A 22,403-nucleotide genomic window follows, 5' to 3' on the forward strand; every position below is an offset into this window, starting at 1 on the left:
GGGCTGCCTCCTGGTGTGGGAACTGTGGGCAGACCTGCATCCAAGGATGGAGTCAAGGGTGAGGAGCCTCCGGTTACTGGGTCCAACTCATGGTCACATCCTCTCCATGACCCCCGCTGTCACTGAGATGGGCTGTGAGAGAAAGAGATTTCTTCTTTCTTCATTATATTTAAATAAACAGTCTGGCAGTATTTGTGTTTTAAACTCGAGCTCCAGTTTCTTGGTTAACATTAAATAGCAGCTGATATTCATGAAAAAATGACAAGTAAAATTTTTCTTGCTAAATACTTGGGTTTTCTAAATTTGGGGGACAGTTTCTTTTACATTATTACTTAGAACATAATTTTTTTTGCTTTTTTTTAGGGCCGCACCCACAGCACATTGAGGTTCCCAGGCTAGGGGTCAAATTGGAGCTATAGCTGCCAACCCACACCACAGCTCACAGCAACACCAGAGCCTTAACCCACTGAGCGAGGCCAGGGATGGAACCTGTGACCTCAGGGATACTAGTCAGATTCGTTTCTGCTGAGCCATGATGGAAACTCCTAGAACATGATTTTTTAAGGTTATTGTTAACACACTCAAACACCTTTAAAAAGTAAGTACATAAGTTCCTCATGTATATAGAAGAAAAGATTTTAAAATGATTTTAATGGGAGTTCCCATTGTGGCTTGCTGGTAGCAAACCTGACTAGTGTTCATGAGGATGTGGGTTTGACCCCTGGCCTCACTTAGTGGTTGAAGGATGCAGCTTCACCACAAGATTTGACATAGGTTGCAGACATGGTGCAGATATGGCATTGCTGTAGCTGTGGTGTAGACTGGCAGCTGCAGCTCTGATTCTACCCTTAGCCTGGGAACCTCCATATGCCATAGGTGCAACCCTAGAAATAAAAAAAATAAAAATTATTGTAACTTTTGAATAAATTATTATATATCTATAGTTGTATATTATACATCTATAATCTATATAGTCATTTCAAATGCTATTTAAAATAGTTTTGCTACATAAAAATATTCAATTTAAAATCAGGAAAGAAGCATCAAATTAAAAAGTTGGCGATCTACATACTTCCCAGAAAAAAAATAGTCATAGAAGATAATGGATTTTGGTATCATTTTATAGATATCAGACATGATGGCAAAATCAGAGAAAAGGGAACATTTTAGTTAGCTACTGTTTTTTCTACATGAACATACTCGGTGCCTGCTCTTTTTCCCATATGCCCTTAACATTGATTAAATAAAATGATGAAATATAAGGCTAGGAGTTACTGTCGTGGGTCCATGGTTAACAAACCCAATTAGTATCCATGAGCATGCAGATTCAATCCCTGGCCTTGCTCGGTGGGTTAAGGATCCAGCGTTACCCTGAGCTGTGGTATAGATCGAAGATGTGGCTTGGATCCCGAGTTGCTGTGGCTGTGGAGTAGGCCAGAGGCTGTAGCTCTGATTTGATCCCTAGCCTGGGAACCTCCATATGCTGTGGGGGCAGCCCTAAAAAGACAAAAGACAAAAAAAAAAAAAAGAAAGAAATATAAGGCTAAAGTGGGGGCTTATTGTTGCTGTTATCATACTGTGAATTGATGCAACCATACCATTAATGGTTAGAATAGCTGTAATGAATTGGCTGTTTATTTTCACTCTGAGTTATTTTGGACTCTTGCAGGTGGACCTGCTTTCCCTCTGCAGCCCTGTGATTCCATGAGACAGAATGACATCTGTCTTTGCACCAACACAGGAAGAAATCACACATGTGAACGGTTCATTTTAGACCAAGAGTTAAAAGTAAAAATACACCTTTCTCACCCATGAGTGGCCACAGGAGGAGGACAGAGCTGATTCCCTGCAAGGAACCAGGGGCTGTGGACACAGCTTTGCCCACCTTCTGCGTTATCACAGGGCACAGCCTGACAGCAGACTCAGGGTCTAGGCACGGGCTGCAGTGACTGGGGAACCAGAGAGTGGCCACACCCCAGCATCCTTGCTGTAGGAAGGTTGTAGCCAAACCACCTGCAGTGAGCTTGGTCTGAAGTTCATGTGGACAAGTATTCCATGTATTGTTTTGTATTTTTCTAGAAGCCTTGAAAAATGAAGACATTACTGCAAATTTTCTGAAATACCTTGACCTTGTTAAGGGTTTCTGGCACTTCATAGTACAGGATTTCCAGTGACATTATGTAAGCAAGTTGAGAAATTGTGTTGTGTCACTTTAGAAATGGTTTTAAGTGGATTTTGGATTGAATGAGGTCGCTGTTCTCTGCTGTGATCTAACTGAAGAAACTCGAGCCTTGGTTCCTGACTCCCAGATTTATCTGAAGAGGTTTATGGTACAGAAATAACTCTTGCTCTCGTTGAAGCAATAGGAATAGAGGAAAACAGGATTTAGGTTGAAAATAGTCAGTTTTTCCTAAATAAATCCAGATCTTTGTCTACTGTTAAGAGGTAAAAGAATAAACCTTAAAAAAAAAAAAAAAAAAAGCCAAATAGACCAAAGCAGCAGCTTCTGTGAACTGAGGTTAATATCCAGGTGTGGAAAACATGGGGTGAAGTTGGTTTTGGGGGGTGTCATCTGTCTGTGACACCCCATAATATAAATTTGATCATCCTTACTTAGAATCTGTGTGACCAGATGAATGGAAAATAGTGCTCAGAGGTGTTTTTATTTTTTTTGTTTTTTTGTCTTTTTAGGGCCGCACCCACAGCATATGGAGGTTCCCAGTCTAGGGGTCAAATCGGAGCTGCAGCTACCGGCCTGCACCACAGCCACAGCCACAGCCACACCAGATTCGAGCTGCATCTGTGACTTACACCACAACTCATTGCAACACCAGACCCTTAACCCACTGAGCAAGGCCAGGGATTGAACCCACATCCTCTTGGATACTAGTTGGGTTCATTAACCACTGAGCCACGATGAGAACTCCTCAGAGAGTTTTTAAAAGTGGGAAAATCGTGTCTTAGGATGGTAGGATGAGGGTGTTGACACTATCTAGTATGTAGCAGCTTGAAAACCTTGGTAAGTAGTAATTTGAGTAGATCTTGAAGTCTCAGTTTTATATGGTGACATGTGCAGCCTAACACAGGAAAATCACTTGATATTGAACACAAGGGTGCTGTTGTCTTAAAAAAAATGAAAAAGAAAAGACGTTCCGTCATGGCTCAGTGGATTAAGAACCTGACTAATATCCATGAGGATGCAGGTTCGATCCTTGGCCACACTCAGTGGGTTAAGGATCTGACATGCCTGTGGCGGTGGTGTAGGCTGGCAGCTGCAGCTCCAATTCAACTCCAGCACAGAAATTTCCATATGCCTCAGGTATGGTTCTAAAAAGAAAAGGAAACAAACAAAACAAAACAAAAAGACCCCCCAAAACAAGCATGCTTGTTGTCTGTTAAAATTAAAGGAATCATATTGGTTACATTCAAATATGCATATTTTGTAACTTTTAAAAGACATTCCTGGAAGTGAAATGAATTTTTTAGTCTGTATGTAGGCTTAATATGACAATTTTTGTTTTGTTTGTTTCTAAAAATTGTTATTAAATATTTAGGTAGGGGCAATCTTAATAGGATTTAAAGAAAGAGAAACTAATCTATTTTAACTGTATACGAAGCTATGATTAACTGTAGTGAGTTGTCTGTGAGTGTTTGATGGTCCATTAAAAGCCCACTTAAAAGTAAAAAATACACAGTGCATATTTTGGTCTTTGACATAATCTGAGATAGTATTAGCAAAGGGCTCATTAGATTGTGTGAACAAATATTTGCATTTTATTTGGAGAAAGATAATTTGAAATCCACTCTCTCATCCAGGAAAAAGTTCTCATTTCCTAAGATGACTGCCAACCTTAAGTGAAGAGAGAATCACATCAAAAAGTGTTGTGTCCCTCTCTTGGAGGGGTTATGAATGAGAGCCAGCGTGGTTCTTAGGCTGCAAGTAACAATATATATAAGAAACAGCATTTTTTTGTAAAGTCTTAGAAAAAAGTCTGAACTAATTTGTGAGAAAAAGCAGCTTTACTGTGTGTTGTTTTCTGAGCCACTGATTAGACATGAATGAGTTTATTCAGAGATTCCTAGAGATAGATGCACCTGTTTCTGAAAGTTCTTCTTGAGTTCTGTATTACTAACATTTTAGGGGTGTTCCCATCATGGCTCAGCAGAAATGAATCTGACTAGTATCCATGAGGACACAGGTTTGTTCCCTGGCCTCACTCAGTGGGTTAAAGATCTGGCGTTGCCGTGAGCTGTGGTGTAGGTCACAGGCTTGGCTCAGGTCTGGTGTTGTTGTGGCTGAGGTGTAGGTTGGCAGCTACAGCTCTGATTCAACCCCGTAGCCTGAGAACCTCCATATGCCGCAGGTTCGGCTCTAAAAGAAAAAAAAACAAAACAAGAACATCAAAGCCTGGTGTTATTGACCAATTGACTGCAGGCTGAATACTTCAGCCACAGTAAGGCAAAGAAATGCTTCCGTGCAAGTGACTGCAGGGACCTCATTACTCCAGGAACACAGTGGAGATACTGTTTATTTCATTTAATGTAACTCGGTCCCCTGACGGTTACAAGGTTGGGTCTTGCTGCTGTAACACGTGCACTGTTGGATGCCATCATTCTGTAGCCAGACTCCCTGAATCTGAGCCCAGGCTCCACACTTCCTGCCCTGTGACCTTGAGAAGCCTCCTCCATCCACTGCTCTGGCTCTGGACATAAGGGAGCATCTTAAGTCCCACCACACAGGGTTGTGTTGGATGCCTATGTGTTGATACCTGTGAAGTTCTTAGTTCATGTTAGTATATGTTAAGTCCCTGGTATGTGTTAATCATCATTATTTCATCATTTAAATTATCATTTAAGTTGAACTTTTAAAAAATCATTTATTGTTCAACTGAACCACATCTAGATTAAGCACATTATCTAAAATGTGTAGGATCTGGCATTTCCCAATAAATTATCGGTGTCAGATATTTTAAAAAAAATGTGTCAGATATTAAAAAAAAATGTGTCTAGATAGCGAACTCTTTGCACTTACCTGTGTGCTCCAGAGCTAATCACCTCACATTTGTAAGAGGCAGTTACTTAGCTTGTATAATGAGAACAGTATTTGCTCTCTAGAAAATCAGAGGATTGTTATAAATCTCAAATGATGAAATGTACATCTAAACACAATTGAAAATAATAAATTGCTTAAGTATGATGCCATTTCAGAAACAAACATTCTTTATCCATTCATAAATCTAAGTATCTCTTTGCTAAATACACACATTTTTTTCACATTTATAAACATTATCATTGAGACTAAAATATATATCAAAACAGTGAGAGAATGGCTGCTTAGTTTTAAATAATTACCTGCTGCCTTTAGCCTCCATCCAGAACATGCCATGTCCTCCCTGAAGAATCCTTGGGGGAGTGGAAGAGGTTGAGGGTTGAAGGTGATTAGGGTGTGGGTTGCGGAGAAGTAAGATGAGTAGAGTGCATCTTGGGAGGGGGTGACTCCACGGTGGCCTTGTGGTCTGACTCTTGCACTGGACTTGGATGGGTGAGCGGAGTCTGCCTGGGGGCGGGTGGGAGAGCGCGTACAGGGACAGGGCAGGGGTCTGCAGGGGCCTGAGTCTGGAGGTGTCACAGCCAGGAGAGGTTGTGTGGCAGGATAAAGCCTAAGTGACAGGGAGCCCTTGGAAATGAGACTGAAGAGCAGTGGGGCTGGAACTGAAAAATGAGCAGCCAGTCCTCATGGATGGGGCGGGCGGGGGGGGGGGGTGTGCTGCAGTCCCATCTCAGCAGTGCCTAACTGAGGGACCTGAGGGCTGATCAAGGGGCACAGGGAGCTCTTTGCAGATCCTTATCCCAGAATTGCCCCTTTACCTCTCCGTGTGTAATGCAAAATACAAGTGAGAGTGTGAAATTAGCAAAACGCATTTCAGGGATTTCTGCCTTTTCCCCCTGTGATGTCTACTCTGCTTTGATTCTTTCAGGAAAATTAAAAATACAGAGTGTTGAACTTTTTATTTTAAAATGTTTGGGTGCCCCAGGTTGCTGGTGTTCATCTCAGGTGATGCAGCACCGTCTGTGTACTGGCTGGTGAATCCCTTCACATTTCATAGTCTGCCTTTTTAAGTGAGAATGAGGGCTGATGGTTTTGTGTCCCAAACTGGGTGTCCAAAAAGCCCTAAGATAAATGGCGATATACAGAACATAAGGACCTGAAAGTTTCCCTTCCAGCCGCTGAACACAAGAAACCCAATTTAATTTCCATATGATATCAGGTTGTAATACTTTTCAATGTTTGTGTTCTTTGAAAATAGCATTTTTCTTTAAAATTCACATGCCTTTTGCATTCCATGCTGGTACTCATTCATCAACACCCAGATGAAGCATCACGAGTCAATCATTGTTGCAACTTAAAAGAATATTTTCAAATACTCACTGGTTGGGAAGCAAATATGTTCAGAGTTTGTGAAAGAAACCACTACTTCTCGGGGCGAGATGTTTCCTGGCCAGGTGTCCCCCAGCGAGGTGACGTATCCCTAGAGTGTGGGGCAGCGCTTGCCTGGTCTGGTAACTCAAGGCTCACCACAGTTCCCTGCTCCCTCCTGCACCATGGAAACCAAACAGCTGACCTACCCCTGCTGCAGCTGCCACTATAGTGGTCTTGGCTGTTCTGCAGAAGAGAGAAAGGAATCTGAATCTAACAGTTTCCTGCTTTCCAGTGTTATATTCATATTAAAATGTCAAAGGAGAAATTTAACTGCTAGTGACCCAGATGCAGAACAAAAGTACATATTAACTAGCATATGTAGCCTTTGAAAATTGTAATGGCTAGGCTACTGTATTTAATGTTGACAAGCTGTCAGTATGTTTTCTTTGTTAGGATACTTTTAGATTCTTATTATTTGCAAGTGCTATAGGAAAGAAGTATTTCCTGGCAAAGTATTAATAAAATAATTCCCATTCCTTTTAATAGGTAAAATCATGCCAAATTTATAGAAATTTTCTCATATTTTCAATATGATCTACTTGATTAAACAGAGATCTGAATTGAATGTAATTCAGTTTACTACCATCAAGTAGTCAATATGTTTGCATTTCCAAAACTGTACTTAGTTCAGAAAGATTTAAGATTATTCAGTGAAATTTGGGCAATAAAGTTGAGAATTTAAGACATTTGCCCAAGGTAACCTAACTAGTAGGTCTCAGAAGCACCTGCTTTACCCTGCAGCCCAGGTCCTTGGTCAGGGTCTCCACTGGCTTCCCAAATTAGGCTGCATTTTTTTGAATGTCAATGACTTGAGTCTCTAACAATTTGGAGTGAAATAATAGCTCCAAAATGAAACACTCACATTTTCTATATTTCTGCTCCATGAAAAGGGACAACCATAAATGCAATAGCAAGTAGTTGTGAGAACATCACTTCTGTTGCTACAACATTTTAATTTCACTAGTCATTCAGTGCACCTCTGGGTCCCCACCACGTGTGCCTGCTATGCTGGGTGCACTTCTGTGTCCCCACCATGTGTGCTGGATGCACCTCTGGGTCCCTACAGCATGTACCGGCTGTGCTGGGTGCACCTCTGGGTCCCCACGGCATGTATCTGCTGTGCTGGATGCACTTCTCTGTCCCTACCATGTGTGCTGTGCTGGGTGCACCTCTGTGTCCCCACCACGTGTGCTGTGTGCTAGGCAACTGGGATTCAGAGTCAGGCCTAGAAGGGCTCTGCCTTTATGTTTTCAGTCTGGAAATGTCTCTGGCAGAGGTTGACAGTGGTGTCAGTACTGAGATGAGGTGTCATTACTGAGATGAGGATGTTTTGTCTGGGGCTCGGGGTGGAGGAGAGGTTGGCCTTGGAGTCAGAGGAGCAGAGAGAAGAGACTAAAACTGCAGCGAAGGTCAGAAGGAGGCTGACAAATCAGGCCTCCTCAGCCCTGTGCAATGTGGAGCTGCCTTCCTTGACCATAACTTACTGAAAGCAGCCTGCCTCAGGTTCTGCTGGACAGCAGAGGCAACATGGAATTGCCATAAATGACCCCAAACTGATAATTGTGTATTAATGTATTGAAACAGATTTATATTTATATTAAAATGCTCGAGAAATATCTAAAATGCTTCACAATTTTTAAAATGACATATTAAGATGGATATTTAAATAGGACTAAAGTGGCTTTGTAGGTGACAAGTCATAAATCAACATGATTTTATATTGTGCTCATCATTGATTATTTAAAGGTCGTATTAAAAATTATAAAAATAGCAATTTTGCACCAAATACATGGAATATGATACAGTAATTAAAAATTGATATTATTCTAATGTTATTTTCTTATATTTACTGCTTTTTACTAGACAGCAAGACAATACAGCATTGATTCACTATACATAATATTGCATAATACACTTCTAAAATATATTCTTAATGTTGTGATTCTGAAAGTACTAATACTTGAATGTTCATTTACCTCTCAGATCTTCTTAATTTTTTTAGCCGGAGTAATAGTAACAGTTTACTGTCAGAGATCATAAACAAATAATAATATGTATCTAAATAGTAAGTGGAATCCATCAAGATTTATTACCTGTGTATTCTCACATAATTTTATTTCGTGTAAATAAAAACAACTTGAAAACAAAATCCATGGAGACTTCAAATTGACAGGTGGTCCCTTAGTTACTTGGTTTTGATTATTTGCAGCCACACAATTTGCTCATTAGACTAAAAAGCTGCCAAGAAGTCAAGCACAGAAACAGAACAAAATATATTGTGACTTAGAAAATCAGTGTCTCTTAAACAGAAATGTTTGAGTCTTAAGTTTGGGTTTAAATTAACAAAGTTCAATTGATATAATCCATTTGAATCAAATAATTTCTCACATTTCCCAGGAAATACTTACTTTTTCTCAAGACTCCTTAGTTACCAAAGCAAATATCTACATTTATGGAGAAAAGTAACATTTCCTTTGATGAATTTTTAAACAAAACAATTTTACCCTCTTACTTAATGTTTATATATTTAAACTAGCTGTTATTTAATTTTAAAAATTCATCAAATTTGTTTGCAGAATCAAATATTATTTTCTCTTAATGATTTAAGTGTTCAACCTGTATCTGAAACATATGTAAACATACTTCTTTGGAAATATTTTCTAGAATTTTAGCTTCTTAATGAAACATCACTATTAATCTGATTAAATATTTTATAATTTATTCGTATTATGAATAATCATATTTTTATTTAAGGGATATTCAAAGATGTAATTTTAACTTCTTTGTGCTTTGCCCTACAATTTAAAATTTTTCTGCAGTAGATAAATTATAGTAAGAATACATAAATGAAACTTATGCTTATGAGCATAAAAAGCATTTTAAAAACAGGTAGGAAAAAGATCAAAATATAATTAGTGGTTATTCTTTGGGTGATGATACTGTGACTAATGGTATTTCCTCTTTACTCTCCTCCACATTTTCAAAAATTAAAAATAATCTTCATTAAAGTTAAATTTTACCGATTTTGGAAAATAATGTAAATCAATCTAAAATGGTGCTGAAACAAGCGGACATCCATATTCAAAAATATGAATTCAGCCTACTCTTCATACTTTTTACAAAAATTAGCTCAAAATGGATCACAGACCCCACTGTAAAAATATAAAACTACAGCTTTTAGGCAGAGCAAGTCCTTCATGTCCATTCTTTTTTTTTTTTCATTACATAAGCATTGATAGCAATAGTGATACAACTAAATTATTTCTTTTTTGCGTTTTAGGGCCATACCCATGGCATATGGAGGTTCCCAGGCTAGGGGTTGAGTCAGAGCTGCAGCTACTGGCCTACACCACAGCCACAGCAACTCGGGATCTGAGCCATGTCTGCTCTCCACATCACAGCTCACAGCAATGCCAGATCATCAATCCACTGAGCAAGGCCAGGAATTGAACCTGTGTCCTCATGGATACTAGCCAGGTTTGTTTCCGCTGTGCCACGATGGGAATGCCCTATTATTTTACAATACTTGAAAGAGACCAAAAAAAAAAAAAAAAAAAAATTTACAATACTTAAAGAGAAAAAGACCAAATACAAGAAATTTAAAATTCTCAAAGGAATGTTTAAAGAAGGGGGAAAAAAACCCCATAATATTAAAAAATTTTCACACATAGGCCAAGTGCTTTGCTGTTTTTCTTCATCTCTATCTTGGGATCGCTGTCCTATGGTTGGGGCTGAGCTTGTTTGACAGGGATGAAAGGGCCATGTCCCTTGTTCTGTGCTAGGTACTGTAAGGCTGTTTTGGAGATGGTTTCTCCACCATAGGTGTACCACCCGAGCCTGGTTCATAGGGCGGAGGGCCGCACCACACCCGTACCTTGCACAGTTGATGCAGGCAGTATGCTGTTCAGACCAAAGAGGAGAGAGAACTACAAACCTGGCCCCACTGCAGAGAAGTTAGGCTGGTTTGCGTGTGAACACTTGTATTCATGTGTCTCCTAATGCCCAGTGCGTTGTTGGAAAAAAAACTCGGGTGCTTCAGCTGTACTTTTTTTTTTTTTTTTTTTTTTTTTTTTGCCATTTCTTGGGCCGCTCCTGCGGCATATGGAGGTTCCCGGGCTAGGGGTCGAATCGGAGCTGTAGCTGCCAGCCTACGCCAGAGCCACAGCAACACAGGATCCGAGCCGCATCTGTGACCTACACCACAGCTCACGGCAACGCCGGAACCTTGACCCACTGAGCAAGGGCAGGGACCGAACCCGAAACCTCATGGTTCCTAGTCGGATTCGTTAACCACTGCGCCACGACGGGAACTCCCAGCTGTACTTTTATGTTACCTGCCGACTGATGGAAATGGTCACGTTCAGGAACCCGACTGTCGTTTATGTGCTTTGAGTAAAATGTCATGTGCACAACCTTTTTTTTTTCTTATATCCTTCTACATCCACATCTACATCTGTTGGTTAAAAGTGAATCACAACTGTGAAATGATTATTAGGTCAGATGGCTATTTGATTAGACTAGGTAGTGGCTGTTGCTGTTATAAAATTCCACAATTGGAAACGCAATTTGATGATAATGACATTGTCTCAGGTGTGCAGTCAAGACATGGATGGCATCTAAGAGGAAAGCTTAACTCTTAGCGCAGTGATACAGGTCTCTTCCCATTAAGCCAGCGAGACAGTTCTAATAATGGTCATAAAATGATATCACGACATTTACTTCTCTGTGATTTAATAAGTTGCATTTACTTTTTGGAGCCAGAATATACGGAGTTGATCAAAAGATTAGTAAATTCTGGCCTGTACATTAAGTGAAGTTCGTAAAGTTGAACGAAGGTGACGATAGTAATTTTACCCCCTGAGTTTACCGTCACAGTATGCAGGGCTGAGAAGTCCACCAGGAGTGTGCTTTACTCTGGGAGCATCGGCAGGGACAGCTCCAAATGCCTCATTAGAGGCCGTTCAGGTCACACCTCGTTGTCCTGCTGTATTCCTGATGGGGAGTGTGTCATCTAACTACTGGGTGAAATGGTTTTAGTTTCCAAAGTGAGTGAAATAGCCCCACATTAGTGGTGATTGTAGAGGAAAGAAAGAAAGACATGTGCATTCCTCTGTTCAGAAAGGGTGTTTTGATATGCGTGTTTATGCAGGAAACCATTTTTATATTCTATTCATTGCGTGCATTTATACAAATATGCCTGCTAATTAGACAGTATTACTTCTGCAGAATCAGGCAGGCATTCATTTTAAGCTGTTTATTTCCAGCCATGGTTTTGGGCTTCAATTTAAGAAGCCCATCAGATGCATGAAGGAAAACAGGAGTATTGTTATCCATCTCCATATTTCTTCTCAAAACTCCCATTTTTGGATGCAGGTTGTTTATCATACACTGTTCCTTTAAATGACCAAGAAAGACATTGCAATGACCATCTGGAGATAAATTTTAATCCATTAAGAGGCTGTAACAATGTACAGTTATTACTTTTGTTACCTCTGTTAGGAAGGGGAGCCTCTCACTTAGGCTTAGTTCTTGGAGAGCATTTTATTAGCTCTCCTGGCCTCCCCTTCTTCCCAGGCTTGCTTCCCTCTCTGTGGCCCCAAGCAGAAACTGCCAGGAACCAAAAGAAGACATTGGCTCAGCCCGGTTGTCTCAAAGTTTGCTCAGGAGCTTTGATGGACAGCAGGGAGGGTGGACATTAAGCTGTGTGGTCCTGGCTGGTCCATCCACGTGGAGCTCCAAGGGTGGCTTTCCAGGGGCTGTGTTTTTGATGAAGCACAACACAGAGTGCTGGGTCCAGAGGACGCATTTTGTTTCTGTCAATTAGAAGCTCCATGTACCTTTGCTCTCAGTAAAATGAGGCATTTCTGTTAGATCTGATGTGAAGTGGCTAATGCCTCAGCAGAAGCCCAGGATGTTTTCTCCACTTTTGGTGGTGGTGGGCCTCTCCACAAGGTCCCCTCCTGGTCCTAAGCATCTGCTCCTTGTTGGACAACTTGGCTGTCCAACACTGTGTCCGATTACAGAAAAGCATTTACCTGTGAAACCTGTGAGGAGGAGTGTCCTTGAGGTGCCCTGGGTGTGACTAGAGACTGGTGGTGTCCGTGGCCTCTGCTGCTGTGTGTGGTTTGCAGTTCTAACCTATAGATCCAGTTGTCAGTGAGATTGTATATGGCCCTGAAGCGACATGGAGCATGTATGTCCCGTTGCATTGCACCTGTCTCACTGAAATTGACTGGATTTGTTTTCTTTTCTTTCTTTCTTTCTTTATTTTTTATTTTTATTTTCCCACTGTACAGCAAGGGGATCAAGTTATCCTTACATGTATACATTACAATTATATTTTTTTTCCCCACCCTTTGTTCTGTTGCAACATGAGTATCTAGACATAGTTCTCAATGCTACTCAGCAGGATCTCCTTGTAAATCTATTCTAAGTTGTGTCTGATAAGCCCAAGCTCCCGATCCCTCCCACTCCCTCCCTCTCCCGTCAGGCAGCCACAAGTCTTTTCTCCAAGTCCATGATTTTCTTTTCTGAGGAGATGTTCATTTGTGCTGGATATTAGATTCCAGTTATAAGTGGTATCATGTGGTATTTGTCTTTGTCTTTCTGGCTCATTTCACTCAGTATGAGATTCTCTAGTTCCATCCATGTTGCTGCAAATGGCATGATGTCATTCTTTTTTATGGCTGAGTAGTATTCAATTGTGTATATATACCACCTCTTCCGAATCCAATCATCTGTCGATGGACATTTGGGTTGTTTCCATGTCCTGGCTATTGTGAATAGTGCTGCAATGAACATGCAGGTGCATGTGTCTCTTTTAAGTAGAGTTTTGTCCGGATAAATGCCCAAGAGTGGGATTGTGGGGTCATATGGAAGTTCTATGTATAGGTTTCTAAGGTATCTCCAAACTGTTCTCCATAGTGGCTGTACCAGTTGACATTCCCACCAGCAGTGCAGGAGGGTTCCCTTTTCTCCACAGCCCCTCCAGCACTTGTTATTTGCAGACTTATTAATGATGGCCATTCTGACTGGTGTGAGGTGATATCTCATGGTAGTTTTGATTTGCATTTCTCTTATAATCAGCGATGTTGAGCATTTTTTCATGTGTTTGTTGGCCATGTGTATATCTTCTTTGGAGAAATGTCTATTCAGGTCTTTTGCCCATTTTTCCATTGATTGATTGGCTTTTTTGTGGATTTGTTTTCTTTATGATTCCCATGTACCTCGTCAAGGAGTGGATAGCATTGTGTTTCTTTGAGTACGTAGAAATTTCTAAGCTGACCATCCATTTTAAGCAGATTTCAATCCATCTAGTTGATGAATCCCCTTTATATTTTCTCCTTTTTATCCTGAATTATCAGACAGGCAGTGATTATTGGAAAATGCTTCATTGTATTTAACTAACATACAAATGGATGGATTCTATATCTCGGTGAGGAGTTTGCCTTCTGGAGAAATATAGAAATCTACTTCCTAGTCCATATAAGAGTCACAGATATTTGAAGGTATTTATTGCATCTTATGATTTCCAAGATAAATGTTCACTAGTAAACATATACCTTCCATAGATTGTATACTATGCATGGATTTTTTTTGCATTTACTATAATTATACAGCCATTGTTTCCCTTATTAATATTTTTCAAAAGAGATTATCTCTCTTTAAAGCTATAAAAACAATCAGGGTTTAGAATAGAATATACAGTAAGTACAGAAAAGCACAGAGAAGAAGAAATAGTGCCTTTGACTGTGATTTCATCATCCTGTGGTAACCATGGTTATTTGCATTGGGACTTAAAGTTATCATTTTTAAAAATTACATGCATACCGTAACAGGTTGGATTCCCCAGAAATAGAGCCTGGGATTTGAGTGCTGGAGGTTTCCTGGGCAGTTCTTGGTAAAGACACCTGTGAGGACAAAGGAAGCAGGGCTGGGCAGAGGGGGAGCTGGCCTGGCGGGAACTTGTGTGAGGAGCTGTAAGGGCTCACGAGGACTGGGAGGGGGCGTGACCTCGGCAGTATCTACAGGGGACTCACTTGTGTACCATCTGCAGCTGCCACACCTCACCTGTGCATCACACTCACTGCACATGCGCACAAAATACCCGGCATCTTTTAGACTTAACAGTAGTTTCTGTGAATTTATGTATTTGAAATCTCAGCCAGCTGTCCATCCCATGCTGCCCTCCTGTAACTCGAATGTGTTTTAACCTTTGTGATTGTTTTTTTTTCTGAGGATTCTATACAAATAACGATTACTTCACGCATTCCACAACATGCCTGTGAGCAACACAGTATGAATTATGGGGTCTTTTCCATAAAAATAAAGGGTGATTTTTAGCTACTACCTAATAGGTTTTCTAGGACATTGAGGGGCAAGTTTTTGGGCTATATTCTATAGGACTGATTAAATAGGAATGAAGTCTACTACTTTTCTTGCAGTTTTTTTCCTTAGAGGCACCAACTGATTAGTTTGATTTTGTCCCCTAGGCATGGGACTGTCCAGAGTCTGCACTTGCTGGTGTCAGATTGCAACTATAGTCTTCGGGGAGCTGGGAGACTAGGGGGCATGGGATTGTTCTGAGAGAGCATGGACCATAGGGAATCTAAAAGAGGGTTCAAAATCAAGGAAAGAGGGAACACACAGATACAAACGCAAAAACTACTACCTTTCCTAATTATTGTAATATGTAGTATGCAGACATGTACGTGATCCTAATAGCAGATGCTGTATTCTTTGCTTGTATCAACTAAATACAGATTGCAGTTCTTCTGCACCTGTTCAGAATCCCGGTCCTTTTACTTTTTTATTTTTTCATTTTTTGTCATTTTCGGCTGCACAGCAGCATATGAAGCTCCCAGGCCAGGGATCGGATCGGAGCCACAGTCTCGACTTAAGCCATAGCTGTAGCAATGCCAGATCCCCAACCCACTGTTCCAGCCAGGGATGGAATCCGCAGCCCAGTGACTCTCAAGAGGCCACCGATCCCATTGTACCATAGTGAGAGCTCCAGCCTGGTCCTTTTGTTTTTTTATTTTTATTTTTAATTTTTTTTTGTCTTTTGCCTTTTTAGGGCCGCATCCTCGGCATATGTAGGTTCCCAGGCCAAGGGTCAAGTCAGAGCCATTGCCGCCAGCCTACAGCACAGCCACAACAACGCAGGATCTAAGCTGAGTCTGTGACCTACATCACAGCTCACAGCAATGCCAGATCCTTAACCCACTGAGCAAGGGCAGGGGTCGAACCTATAACCTCGTGGTTCCTAGTTGGATTCATTTCCACTGCGCCATGACGGGAACCCTCAGCCTGGTCCTTTTAGAGCTGGGTGTGGACTGATTTGCTCCTAAACATTCATGAATCCTCGCTTTTTAAAAGAAGCTATAGGCCCAGGGAGGCATGAGTTCATATCTTTCTCCAAACACCTTGATGCATCATTTATAACCAAATTGCTGGGGAGGCTGTCACACAGCAGGCAGGATTACAAGCCATTCCAGGCGGTCAGGTTTGGCCCTTGAGATTACAACAAGGAGCTTCACAGAAATGCGATTTTTGTTATTGTTTTAATGCTGAGTAACAAAGAGGGGTTTATGATTGAATTAGTAAGACTGAAGGGATCTCAGCTTAGCCCCATTTTGACTTTCTTATTTTCCAGAGCAAAGTGTGTTTTTCTAGATCCACATTTCTGTAGTTGGTTATCAATAGTCACGATTTGATTCCAGGTATGTTAGAGGGGGATTAAGAAAAGTTGTGCACGTGAATTTACAAAATGGTAATGTAAAGTAAGACGAGGCAAACACAGATGAGGAAGAGGTGCTCCTTACTGAGATGGGCTGTTGGGGCAGCTGGTGGGAGAGGCGCCTGAGCTGACCTGCAGGCTGAGGGTGGGTGAGGGCCAGGGATGGACACGGGGCCTCAGGGCCTGGATCCACCCTGTGGGGAGCAGTGAACAAAGGGGTGCTTTCCTAAAGAGCAGAGGCTTCTTTGCAAAGGCTCTTGGGAAGCCCACCTGAGTGACCACATTTATCTTTCCAGAATGCCCTTGAAACACGCCATGTACCTTAAGTGAACTTGGAAATAGCTACTTTGTGACAAAACTTAAGTTCATCCTGTTTCTTAATTATTTTAACTCTATTTAAATGACTTATAAAAATGTATTACCACTTTGGTTTAATGTTTTTTTTTTTCTGATTAAAAGCCATTAAGACATTAGAGTACAACCTTCAAATAGTTTTTAAGGAGATTGAGTTTTCAAGCACTTTTACAGAAATTTAGAATCAGTGAGCTATACATTTCTCATTCTTGAATTCCAAGAGTTTATTTTCACGTTCCTTATAATTTCACTTACATTGTAAGTAATAGCCTAAGATCTCACGCATCATAAAATATATAAATTTAAATTAAGTTCTCCATTTTATGGGTGTTAATAATACCTGTTTTGCCTTTTTTTAATAGCCCTGGGTGTATCTCTAGATTCATGACATTGAAATCAGTGAATTTATAAAGTCATACATAGTCCTGTCCTTGAGGTAGATTTGTGACTTAATTCTACCTGTCCTGTGGTGAGTTGGTGACATGCATGAAAGCCTGAAAAATGTAACTTTTCCAAGGTCAAGGTTCCCGACTGAGAAAATGGTCCTGGGTGTGCAGTTTACCCAAGTGTGGCAGACATGCCCCAAGACAGCCCCAAAGAGTCACACCTGTTGAGTCCCCTCTCTGTGGGTGCTGTGCTTCGGGGAAATGACATTTGGGAAAGATGGTGAGAGGCTAGGCCAGGGTTAGGGTGTTTTATGAGAGTCACACCTCTGATGACCTTATGCTCTACCAGCCTCTGCTGTAGCCTCGGGGGAGGTTCTCCTGCCTTTATGGCCATGAGGACAGGGACCCAGGACCTCTGCAGGGAGGGAGGGGACATCTGGCCCCTAAGCATCAGGAGGGGACTGTACTGACAGCCAGTGGGAACAGGGACCTCTGTCCTACAAGACAAGGTCTGAGTGCTCCCAGCTGCCATCCAGGCTTGGAGGAGGGTCCTGCCTCCCAGAAAGGTCCTGCCTTGACCTCAGCCTCTGACCTCTTGACATGACCCGACTAAGCTGTGCCCACTGAGTGGACACGGAGAGATGAATGCACCTGTGTAGTTGTAACCTGCTGCATTTGTGGGTAAGTGTCACACAGCAGTTTAACTGTTCCACCAGGATGTGAACTGTAGCAGTTCCATACACTTCAGAAAGAAAAGAAACAAAACACAGCAACTGAAAAGTAAATAATTTGGATATACCTGGTATATCCATGTAGGCTACTAGAAATGATACTCTAGTTGGTGTATTTTTAAGTGATTAAAAAGAGGTTAGAGGAGTTCCCTTGCAGCTCAGTGGGTTAAGGGTCCAGTATTGTCACAGAAGCAGCTTAAGTTTGATCCCTGACCTAGGAACTTCTGCATGCTGCGGGTGCTGCAAAAAAAAAAAAAAAAAGACAGTTTACAACTGTATGTTCATTATGACACAGTTTTTCCTTAGGGAAAAATGCCTTTTAGAAGAACAGAGAATATACACTAAATGTGAACAGTAGGTTTATGATCATTTAAAATTCTATTGCCTTAGGAATACTTTTCAAGTGTATGTATTAATAAGCTTGTCACACAAATGAAAACTTGGGGTTTGTAGATCATGTGGTAAGTGTATTGACTTTGTAAGAAATGGACAGACAGTTCCCAGAGCAGCTTGGGTATGTGGTATTTTAATTTTCACTTAGTCCAAAATATTTTCTAATTTCTCTTTTGTTTTTTTGTTTTTTTTTTTTTTTCCTTTGGATCAGGAGTTAATTAGACCTACACATTGAGATATAGTATTCCTTTTTGAACATTTGAGGATATTTCTTTGTGTCTTTGTGTTACTTTTTTCTAATTTAATCCCTTTATGTTCAGAGAAAATATCTTTTTTTTGTTTTGTTTTTTGCTTTTTAGGGCTGCACTCGAGGCATATGGAGGTTCCCAGGCTAGGGATCCAATCAGAGCTATAGCTGCCGGCCTACACCACAGCCACAGCAACGCCAGATCCAAACCGTGCAAGCTACACCACAGCTCATGGCTATGCTGGATCCTTAACCCATTGAGCAAGGCCAGGGATCGAACCTGCAACCTCATGGTTCTTCATCGGGTTCGTTTCCGCTGCGTCACGACAGGAACTCCCAGAGAAAATATCTTAACATGATTTTTCAGTTCTCTTAAACTTCTTGAAACGTGTTTTATCGGCCAGCACATGCCGTATCTTGGCAGATCTCTGCACTGGACAAGATTGTGCGTCCTTAGCTTTGGGCGGCCTCTTCTGTGTTAAGTGATCGATGCTATGGGCATCACCCCATTTACTCTTTCCTCTCTGTCCTCCTCCAATATCAGCACCACATGGTTTTGTATTTTTAGCGCACTGTTGCCAAGTAAATCTGAACAAGGAGGGGAGGGGATGAGGCATGTGTTATTTTTGAGGACACACACATGGAGACTGGCAATAGTCAGCAGCGTCTGACTGCCCCACTCTGTAGTCAGCAGGGGATGCTCATCCAGGTGTGTGGGTCTCAGGATCTGGGAGAAAGGGAAGGGAAAGGAAGGATGAAAGAGTTTAGTTTTTATTTAAAAATAAGACTTTTTACTTTAAAAAGTTAAAAATGGGTAGAAGCTCAGTTTTAAGATGTGTTTCCCCTCCTGAACTCAGTGGTTTTTACTTATATGCAGCGTTTCTAGTTTGTGTGAGGGGAAAAGACTATTACTGAAAAGACCCCTCCACCCAGGTTTAGGCTGATCTGAGTGCCCCAATTCCCTCCTGCCCCTTGTGTTTCTTGTCATAGGCTTGACCTCATGAACGTGTGTTTTCCTAATCAGCTCGGTTCTTGGGGGAGCAGAGTCTAGCCCACAGGGCAGGTGAGCTTCCAAGGGGAGGCCTGAGTGGTAGCCAAGGCAGAGCTGGGGTGATGGGGGCTGGTTCCCATGGAGGAAGGGCTGGGAACAGGGGAGGCCCCTGCTCCTGGGGGCTGGGCCGTGATGGCCCAGAGATTGGGCTAACCAGGATCTTGCAGTGAAAATGTGACCTGCTTGTCAGCTGAGCTCAGCCCACTGTCTCTATCTAATTAAAAGTGCCCCCACTTCCCTGTTAAAAAGCCCACAGGTTGCTGGGGATTTCTCAGAACCTCATGTGGTCATGGTCTCTGTCGTGTTCAGTTCCAGCTTTTTACCAGATTCACTTAAACTCCTGACCTGGAGGTGGAATCTGAGCTTTAGGCATGTGAAGCCCAGGGCAGTGCTCACCCAGGCCTCACCCCGTAGGGGGGTGGGGGTGGGGGTCCAACTCTGCTTTCCAGTAACCCCCCTTCCTCCTCTGCTGAACTGGACTCGTCCTGTGCCCCCCTCAACAGCAAAGCGGTGTTTACAGAGGGGGGTCACAGCAGCTCTCATTTTCTTCCCTTGAAAAACTAAACATTCTGGGGCATTCCCATAGTGCTCAGTGGAAATGAATCCAACTAGTATCCATGAGGACGCAGGTTCAATCCCTGGCCTCACTCAGCAGGTTAAGGATCTGGCATTGCTGTGAGCTATGGTGTAGGTCGAAGACTCAGCTTGGATCCTGAGTAGCCGTGGCTGTGGTGTAGGCCGGCAGCTGAAGCTCTGATTCAGCCCCTAGCCTGGGAACTTCCACATGCTGAGGGGGTGGCCCTACAAAGCAAAAATAAATAAATAAATAAATAAAAAATAAAAGAGTGAATTTTATGCCATGCAAGTTATATCTCAATAAAGCTACTATTTAAAAAAAATTTCTCTCAGCTCCCAAATGAAGACATTTTTCAAGGTATTTTTCGAATCAGACTGTTCACCTCCAAAGATGAAATCTGATGCCAGTGTTTCAAGTTGTGACACTGTGGCCAGGAGGGCCTATCGACCTGGAGTGCTGTCCTGGTTCTGCATTGGTTTAGCGAAGGGAAGCCTCATTTCTCATCTTGGGGTGGAGGCAGTGATAGAGTCTATGTTTTAGGGCAGTTCTGGACTTTGAGAAGTTAATTCCAGTAAAGCGCCTGTGATGGCATGTGGTTCAGTGTGAATATCTGTCCCTGAACCCTGTGTGAATGGGACTTTTGCTGGACACCAAGGGACACTGGTGACAGTGGGAGACATGCTGCCTGTTGGGTCGGGAGCCTGGGAGACACAGGACTGGTGTCCACGCTGTGGCCTCTGAGTTCCTCCACGTGGAATCCACCAGCTAGTTTAGTGCTGGTTCTCCTGTCTGAGCAGAGGAAAGGCTAACATCCAGACAGACATAGGATGAGTCTTTGGGGAAAAAAGTGATGGGGGTTAAGTTCTAAACGCCTCCAAGTTGAAGTCTTTCTCTAAGAGATGGGCTGCATGTGCACAGAATAAGGCTAATTTCCTTCAGAGTGTATACATTTAACAAGAACAAATGGGAGTTTAAGCAAATTACCTTCACAGCCCTTTTGATTTATTGCCATCTTGGTGACTCATGAACCATTTGGGCTGCAAATAAATGATCCTGGTATGATATTGAAAAAGGTTTTTCAATCAGCATTTTGCAGTGAACCATGATAAGTTTCTGTGTCTGGCTATTTCTTCTGCTCGCATCTTCTTTGGATGAGCCCCGAGGGTCGTATTAGGTTGATTCTGGTGAACTGTCTCTGCTAAACTGTTTGCTGGGGTGGCTCTCAGAGGCTTTCAGACAATCTCTTATTTCCAGTCTGGTAAGTTGTACACTTCTCTTCATCACATTTTGCAAAGGATCACCCTTACTATTATGGGAACTCATTCTTTTTGGCAAATGATAGTTTTATGTGGCTGTTAAACACTCAGTTCTCTGTGGGATAATAAAATACTAACATCAGGGAAAATCTTCCTGTTCTGTCTTGTTCTGGACTTCTTCATCATGAAAGCACTTCAGCATCACATTTTATTTATATTTTTGTAAGAAGGTTAATTCATTAGAAATTCCTTCTATGCATTTTTAAAGGGTCATTTTTTTCATGCCATTTTGACCTAAAATTTGTTTGGAAGTCATTTCATATTTCTGTACTTGGTTGAACTTTTTTCTGACATATTTTGAAGAAATCTTACGTAGTGTAAAGGAATGCTCTGGAAATATTGGCTGATGCAAAACAAACCACCTCAAAACTCAGTGGCTTAAAACGATGCTGATTTATTATCCTTCAAGTGTCTAAGACTGGGTCCGCCCAGCACACGCTCCAGGGTCTGTGCCACAGACTCTGCTCTCCCTGTGGCTGCAGGGCTGCAGAGCTAGGGACTGTGGGGCTGCAGGGCTGGGGACTGCAGTGTTGGAGGCTCTGGGCTGTGGGACTGCGGGTAGGGGCTGGAGAGTTGGGGGCTGCAGGGCTGGGGGGCTGAGGGCAGCTGCTCTGGCCCATGTGCCACTCTTCCTGACCATTATGGTAGCCAGGCTCTGCTTGGATCACAGGGTGACCAGGGAACAAAGGGACAGTCAGAAACCTGGGCGTCCTCCTGAACGCCACGCTGGGACCCAGCTCAGACCACGTGCAGAGCCTGCGGTCAGGCTGGCACTGTCTCCCATTGGTGATGAGGCAATAGGAAGCCTGTTGGGGACAGGGCACGTGAAGGGTTGAGGTCACCAAGGGTGGGTGAGAGAGGACAGGAGAACTCGGTATGATAACGGTAACCATCAGGTGTGTCATCATGACTGTGGATTTTACCTATTTGCCGCCTGTGCCTCTCAGATGCCCTGGAGCCCACATGGGCTTGGATCTTTAGTTTGTCTTTCTTGGAGCTGTAGAGGACCACCCCCTGCATTCTTCTGCTCCCATACATATGCGGAGGGTTGGGTGGGGCTCTGTGGGATCATGTGAATTCTGTTTTCACGTTATTATACACTACTAGATCGTGTTATATACACATGTT

At 42.2% G+C, this 22,403-nt stretch overlaps 1 protein-coding gene and 1 long non-coding RNA gene across 8 annotated transcripts in view; both read left to right on the top strand.

Annotated features, from left to right (window-relative positions):
- SPOCK3 (SPARC (osteonectin), cwcv and kazal like domains proteoglycan 3) overlaps nucleotides 1-22,403 on the top strand; it is a 370,327-nt gene that overhangs the window by 13,791 nt on the left and 334,133 nt on the right. The window lies entirely within an intron of this gene.
- On the top strand, nucleotides 9,786-17,824 carry LOC146396513 (uncharacterized). Its single transcript, XR_014826520.1, has 2 exons — nucleotides 9,786-10,522; nucleotides 10,799-17,824. It is a non-coding gene; the product is annotated as an uncharacterized LOC146396513 (long non-coding RNA).

The sequence above is a fragment of the Sus scrofa genome, chromosome 14 (assembly GCF_054392235.1).
Source record: "Sus scrofa isolate SSC_HxYL_T2T_F1_AM1 chromosome 14, Sscrofa_HxYL_maternal_Yorkshire_Landrace_v2.0, whole genome shotgun sequence".
Taxonomy (NCBI): domain Eukaryota; kingdom Metazoa; phylum Chordata; class Mammalia; order Artiodactyla; family Suidae; genus Sus; species Sus scrofa.